The following is a 7,987-nucleotide window of genomic DNA, read 5'->3' as shown; positions in this document are numbered from 1 at the left end:
TAGCTTGCACTGAGCAGCCGAGCTACATCCCTGGTCCAGGTCCATAGCTTGCACTGAGCAGCCGAGCTACATCCCTGGTCCAGGTCCATAGCTTGTGGTGTTATAGCAATGACTTGGTTCTGGCTAACGAGTTTTGCTCAAGGTATAATCTAAAGAGTCAGAGCTACATAACATACTCTTTAGCTTTTAAAGATAGAAACTAAGTGTTTTCATGCAATCAACTTATTTCTGGTGAGTATTTTACTTTTAATAGTTTATATGATTCAGAAAAAGAAGTCAGAAGAAGAGGTACTGTCTCCTTATCTCCAAAGTGTTCATCAGAGTTTTTTAAAGCATGCCTTAAAAGCACTGCATAGGTCAATTTTAATGCTCATATTATTAAAGAATTAATATTTTTAAACCAGGCACCATAAAAACACTATCTTGGGCACTGGCAATTTCTATAGGTATGAAGCTCCACAAGTGCTATTTTCAGCTAAGAACACCCTGCCAAACTTCTGAGTCCTAAATCTCACTTCAAACTCAGTATATCCACCTGGATTTCCACAAAAAGTCCAAAATTGACATTTCCAAAACCAGAATGACTTTTTCCTTCTTCTCTAAATAAATTTCTACCCCCACAGTCTCACCACTGGCAATGCATGTTCAATTGCTCCCGTAAGGTGGAAAGCTGAACATCACTCTTGAACTCTGTTTTCTCCATCCACTTACTTAATTACAAGCTTCAGGTGATGTTTTCATCTAAGAGTCTCTCAGTGTTCTAGCTCTTCATCCCCAGAAATGCTCCCATATTTTATAGTCTTTCCCCTTTTTTCCATCTTCCAAGAATCACTGTCATCCATTTACCATCAAAAAACCCCTCTCCTCCATGATTGTTTACTCTACATTATAGTGGAGCTGCTATTCACAGACTACTAAAAGCCAAGAAGTTAGTTAGTTGAAGTACACTACAGATCAAATTTATCTATAGGGACAAAATTCTTTGTCAATGATTAATTTCATGCTGGATTTTTTAATACATGTGATATATTAGCATATTGAAATTTTGGGAAGTCCCATGGAAAGGATATTTATTTCCTCTATTTGGGCAATTTTCTAGAAATCTCTGATAAAATGACAATCTTTTGAATAAGTTAAGATCAGAAGCTCATAGAACGCTATAGAGAACATTTGGGGAATCCCTGGCCAGCATGAATAATTCTGTGTTCTGTACAACAGATTCTAGGCACTCCATGTTTTTTAACCACCTGTCTGTCTAGGACCATATTTTGTTACTAGTTCAGGCAATGTGGAGATAACTGCTATCTAATTCACATGGCGCTAATTTTTAATGACTCTTTCTCAAGCTCTCTCTCCTTCTCTATCTTGCTTATCAATTCCTCTTTACATCTTCATCCTGTTCCATATTTAAAAACTGCATTTATATTATTTTTTACTAGAAACATTCCTCAATTTATCCTGGATAAGACAGTTGTCTGCACATTATGATTTTACTTGTGCATTTCTATTTTTACATTTTCACACAGAATTACACAGATCCTTCTTTTTTATACATTTCATACATGGTCTCACTATGCTGTACGGGCTCACAGTGATCTCCTGTTTTTAGCCTCCCCAGTGCTGGGATTATAGGCATAATTTAGATTTTGTGGATGGAAACTGTCTTGCTCATTTCATCCAGGCTGGACTTATCCAGCAGATGGTGTAATAATGAATAAATAGTAATTATATGATCATAATGGGGCACAGGCACCAGGGACTGTTCCCGTTCTGCTTCCTGGCCATGGCAATTTAAGCAGCTTTGCAAGGCCACATTCTCCTGTCAATGTTTCTGCTTCGGAGCCTGACAGTAAATGACTAAGCTCACTGAAACAATTAGTCAAATAAAGCCTCTCATTTAACTTGAGGCTATTAGATACTTGGACCCAACAATGAAGGGGACAAATGTGAAACATTGATAACAAAGAAATAAGGCCATTCTTGTGATTCTCACCTGATCATGATCAGGGATTTTGGCACCAATTTGTGGAAAGAATTTGGAAATGTTTAGTGAACAGACTACAGAAAGCCCATAATGTAGTTATCAAAGTTTAATAGATGCTTCTGGTGGGAGCTCTGAAGACCAGACTGTGAATAGTAATGTAGGTCATAAAAGCCAGGATCATAAGCATTTTGCTCATAATGCAGAATCTTTTGAAAATTGTAAATGAGACCATAAATCTTATATTCAGGGAAAAACCTTTACTATATTTTCCCATGCTCAGGGACTTTGCAGAAGGCTGAGATCTGGGATAAGGAGTAATTGATCTGATGAAGACAATTTCAAGGCAGCCCAACATTTAGGGCGTGGTATTAGATGTATTCTGAGATTTAAAAACAAAGAGTAAAAAGAATAGAAAGATTTGGGTAACTACTGCCAGAATAGAAACACATCTGAAATGGAATCTGAGAAGGGTTCTGCTAAGGAGATTGGTGTCATTAGAAGGAAAGTGGGCCAGGGAGGTAGTTTAGGGCCTGTGAGATAGCTCAGCAGACTAAGCACCTGCTTAAGAAAGGTTAGGACCTGGGTTTGATCCCCAGTACTGGATGCTCGCTGAGCCGGTGGCTGAGTCTGGGCGTGATGGCACGTGCCTATAATCCCAGCACTGGGGAGGCTAAAACAGCAGGATCACTACAAATTCAAGCTACATAGTGAGACCCTGTACTGAATAAATTAAAAGAAAAAGGAAGACAAGTATTTTGTATGGGGACAGGAAAAATGATGTCCTATGAGCATCTCAGGAATCAGCATGACCCTCCTGTGGCAAGATCAAGGAGCCAACCTACAACTTTCACTTGAGAAGGAGATCTTTGGGCCCTCCACTCAAGAAGGGACATCTAGGAGAATAGTTCAGCAACTCTCATAATCTGAGCAGCCTTCTGTGCACTGAGAAGCTGACACAGACATGGCCCAAGGGCGCATGGCTTCTATTTGTACTGGCAGCATGCCTTGGTGTCACTCACACAGTGCTGGTTTTGCCAGCACACAGAATGTAAGATCTGTGAGGTTGTGGAATCACCCACCCAGATGACAAGAGAGGCCTGACATTCAGGAAATGTGACCCTGAGAGAAGGATGTATAAAGCTGTGGTCATTAAGCTGACGTTGCAGTGGAAACCCCAAGAAGCTGGAAATGGCAGCTGTGTGGAATGTCTCCTGAGGAAAGCCACAGGCAGGGTGCAGAGCCAGCCCAAGTGAAAGACCATGTGGGGACAGCCAGCAGGGCAACAGGGGTGGTTCACCAAAGCCATCTGGAGTCCACGCCTCACCACCAATGCCACAGGTTCTGCACATGGAGTGACAGAACTTAATACTTGACCTGCTGGATTTTGAATGTGCTGCGGTAGTATTGTTCTCTGTCCCTTTATTTCTCCCTCTTGGAATTGGGATGTCTAACCTATAACATTTGTATTTTGATTTTGCAAATTGTTTTTTTTTTAATGTTACAGGGGTTCATAGCTAAGAGCTTGACTTAAGTCTCAAGAGAAAATTTGAACTTGCACTATTTGATAATGCCGAAACTATTAATATTTTATGGAGGATATTAGAGCATGCTTAGTTGTATAAGGAGTAGTTATGTTAGGGAGAAGTATGACATTTTGTACATCAAGAGACTAAATATGGTGTAGTGATGAGTTTGGATGTTAAATGATTGGCAAATGATTATGCAACAACAAACAGAACACTGCAGGGACATCCAGGACTTGAAGACAGGTTTATTTAATGTCATTGGTAATTGATTGACAATGTATTAATTGTTCCTCAAAATGTCATGCCTTGAAGACCCATAGAGGGATATTTTCATGGAATTTAAAATGTGGGGGTACAGATGTAGGGTATTTGGGTATCTTTGGGTCTTACAGTAGGTACCATAGTGAGCAATCTGTTCTGCCACAGAGATAGTCAACTTGTTTCTCTTGGAAGCCGCCTAAGAGATTAGTAAAGCACACTTTTGGATGTATCTAGGGTGGTGAGAACATGAGGGTCTCTTATCTGGTCACCATCTCATTCTTCTCTGGTTCTCTTCCCCTGCTCTGCTTCAACTGTGAATCATTTACAGCATTTCACTATGTTGTGCCTACCTTGGAAACAGTCAGATACAGATTGAATCCCATGAAAAGGTTGAAACAAATTAAAACTTTCCTCCTTTAGCTTGAGGATGTGGATACTTGTTCCCAGCAGAAAAATAGCTAATTAGTATAGCATAACTAATGAAGGAAACAATATATATTTAAAATATTATATATGAATCAAATATATTATCAACCATTTTATTTATCTTTTGAAGAGAAAAGAAGCATTAGAAATAATACAGAATTTCACTAAACAAAATGATAGTAATTCAAAAGTGGCTATTTTGCATATTATTGTCTTCAAATTATTTATTCAGATTACCAGATATAAGCATGCAAAATGAATCAAATAGAAGAAAATAGAACAGAAGAAAAAAGTAAAGACATTTGCATTAACTGTGCCTTTCAGTATACCAGTAGCAATCAGCAGGACAACTACCCAAGATAACTTGAGTGTATTTATATATAAATTTTCCCTTTCTTCTTTCTTGTCTGCTTTGTTCATTCCAGTTTTTCCTTCCCTTTGAGGAATTTCTTTACCTTTCACTGTATCTATACCTTTTGATTTTTCTTTATTCTTTCATATTCTTACATTAGGGAGACAGTATTATATTTATACACATGGGTCCAATTTATTTCGCTTATGAGTATGATCTCTAGTTATATCCATTTATGAATAAAAGGCTCAAATTTATCTTTTTTATACCTAAGTAATACTCTGCTGTGTAAAAAATACCACACCTTTTTCATTGATTCCTCCACTGATGGACATTTGGGTTGTTTCCAGTACGTAGCTATGACAAAATGCACTGCTATAAGCATGTGTACACATATATTGCTGTTGTACGACGTTTTTAGTTTTTCTGGAAAAACACACAGGACAGCAATAGCTGAGTTGAACAGTACCTTTAGCCCTAGTTTGTTGAGGTATGTCCACAAAGATTTCTGTAGTAGTTGTACCAGTCTACATTCCCACCAACTGTGAGCAAGAGTTCGTTTCCCCCACCGCCTCTCCTTCATTTGTTGCAGGACAACTTCTTGATGTAAGCCGTTCTTTCTGGGGTGCGATGGAATCTCGGTGATGCCTATTTAGCATTTGTTGAATGACCAATAATGTTGGACTTTTTTATATATTAATTTTCCATTCATATTTCTTCATCTGAGAAGGGAGCATTCATCTAAGTTGCCCATGTTTTGATTGGCTTTTTGAATTTTGGGAAACCGAATTTTGTTTTAATTCTCTGTATGTTCTGGATAGAAGTCATTCCTCTGAGCAATAATTGAATAAAAATTTTCACAATTCATGGGTTTCGTTTTTACTCTGTTACTGATTACCTTTGAGGTACAAAACCTTTCAATATGATGTGATCCCAGCTGTGGATTCCTTGAAGTATTTCGTACAGAATTTGCATTTTGTTCATAAAATCTCTGCTTGCTGTTATGTCTTCAAGATTTCTACCTACTTTCTCAACCTAGTAATTTATGTTTCTGTTTTATTTATTTATTTAGTATATTTTAGGGAAGGGTCTATAGGGTGTTCAGGGTCTTATTATTAGATTGGACTCATAGTGATCTGCCTGTTTACTGCCTCCCAAGTGCTGAGATTACAGGCATGTGCCACCATGCCCAGTCTCAATTGCTCTTTAAGCACACCCTAGGGGCCGGGCTGGCACAGCCGGCTGGGGATCCAACCCGTGGCCCCTGTGCCTGCTTGCAGGTACTTTAATCCACTGAGCTATTTGGCCAGCCCTATGTTTCTATTTTAATATTCAAATCTTTAATCCATTTTAACTTTAATTTAGTGCATGATGATAGATATGGATCTAGTTTTAGTTTTCTTCATGTGGAAAGCCAGTTTTGTTAGGCTGTTTTATTAAAGGGGCTCTTTCTTCTAGTGAATATGTTTGGCTGAATGTGTGTGTAGTTGTATCTGCATCTTCTAATATGTTCCAGTGATCCTGAAGTATGGCTTTGTTTTGTTTTGTTTTTCTAGTACCATGTTGATTTTTATCATAGTAGCTTTATAGTACAATTTCAAATCAGGGATTGTGATGCCTCCTGTCTTTCCTTTGTTGTACAGTATTGCTGTTGCTATTATAGGTCTCCTCTCATTCTAAACTAATTTAGGAGTGTTTTCTCTAGATCTGTGAGACATGATAATGGTATTTTAATCAGGATTGCTTTGAATCTCTGAGTAACAGTTTTGAGAGTATGGCCATTTTCACAATGTTGCTTGTTTCTATCCACAAACAAAATATCTTTCCATTTTTTTGAAACCCTTTCTGATCTCTTTTCAGAGTACGATTATTTTCACCATATAGGGCTTTTACTTCATTTGTTAGATTAATTTTTAAATATTGCATTGTTTTAGGATGTTATTGTGAAAGGTGTGGTTCTCCTAATTTTTCTCTCAGTATATTTGTTTTGTGTACAGAAATACTATGATATTTGAGCATTAACTTTGTAACCAGCTATGCTATTGAATTTGGTTATTAAATCTACAAGTCCAGGTCCGGGGGAGATAGCTCAGGAGAATAAGTGCTATCCTGGCAATCGCAGGGTCCTGAGTTCAATCCCCTGTACTGGAATCAATCAATCAAGCAAGCAATCTACAAGTCCTTTGGTGAAATTTTTGGAGTGTCTTCTTTGTAGAGTATCATGTCATATAAAAATAATTATAATTTCACTTTTTCCTTTTCCATCGTTATTCCTTTTATTTTTCTCTCTCTTCTAATTACTTTGGCTACTGTTTCCTGAACTGTATTGAATAGGAGTGATGGCAGTAGGCATCATTGTCTTATTCTTTTTAAAGTGAAAGCTTAAAGCTTTTGTTCGTTGAGTATGATATTGACCACTGATTTGTTGTAGATTGTTTTCTATCATTTTGAGATAAAAGCCATCTATATTCTGATTTTCTGTAGGATATTTTAAATAATGAATGAGTATTGGACTTTGTCAAAAACTTTTTCTACATCTGTTTTTTTTTTTTTTTTTTTTTTGGTGGAACTGGGGATTGAACTCAGTCCCTTGTGCTTGCCAGGGAAGCGCTTATTCCACTGAGCCATCTCCCCAGCCCTCTACATCTGTTGAGATGATCAGTGATCTGCTTTCTTTGGATCTGCTTTACGTTCATTGATTTGCATAATTACTCCCTGCTCTCCTGAAATGAATCCCACTTGGTCATGGTATATAATCTTCTTGACAGTTTTCTACATGCAGTTTGTTAGTGTTTTATTGATTGGTTTTGGATCCATGTTCATTATAGTGAATGGCCTGTAGGTCTTTTATAGTTGGTTCTTTCTCTGTTTTTTCTATCAGAATAATAGTTGCCTCCAGGAATAAGTTAGTGAGTAACTAACTTCTTCCTTTTCAATTTCATTTAAGAGTCTGAGATGTGTTGGTATTAAATATTTTCAGAATTTCCTGTATAATTCAGCTGTGAATACTGGCCATTACTTTGATAGTAAGTTTTTAATTATATCTTCAATTTCATTGACTGACATCCTGTTATTCAGAATTTTTATATCTTCTTGAATTAACATTGGTAACTCATGTGTGCCTAGGAATCCATCTATTTATTCTGTGTTTTCCGCTGTAAGAGGGTAAAGATTTCTGAAGGACATATGTATGATCTTCTGAATTCCTATTGGAACTAGGGACTATAGCAATTTTGTCCTTTTCATTCCTTCTTGCATAGATTTGAGTTTTTCCTCTTTTTTTAAATAAGATTAGCAAGGGCTTATCAATTTTTGTTTATTTTTCAACGAGCCAACTCTTTAATTCACTAATTTTTGGACTAGGGAGATAGCTTAGTGGTACAAGTGCCCAACTAGCAAGAACAAGGTCCTGATTTCAACCTCTGGTACTACAAAAAA

This window comes from Octodon degus, unplaced genomic scaffold (assembly GCF_000260255.1).
Source record: "Octodon degus isolate 3935 unplaced genomic scaffold, OctDeg1.0 scaffold00003, whole genome shotgun sequence".
Lineage (NCBI taxonomy): Eukaryota > Metazoa > Chordata > Mammalia > Rodentia > Octodontidae > Octodon > Octodon degus.
This window is presented reverse-complemented; position numbering follows the sequence as displayed.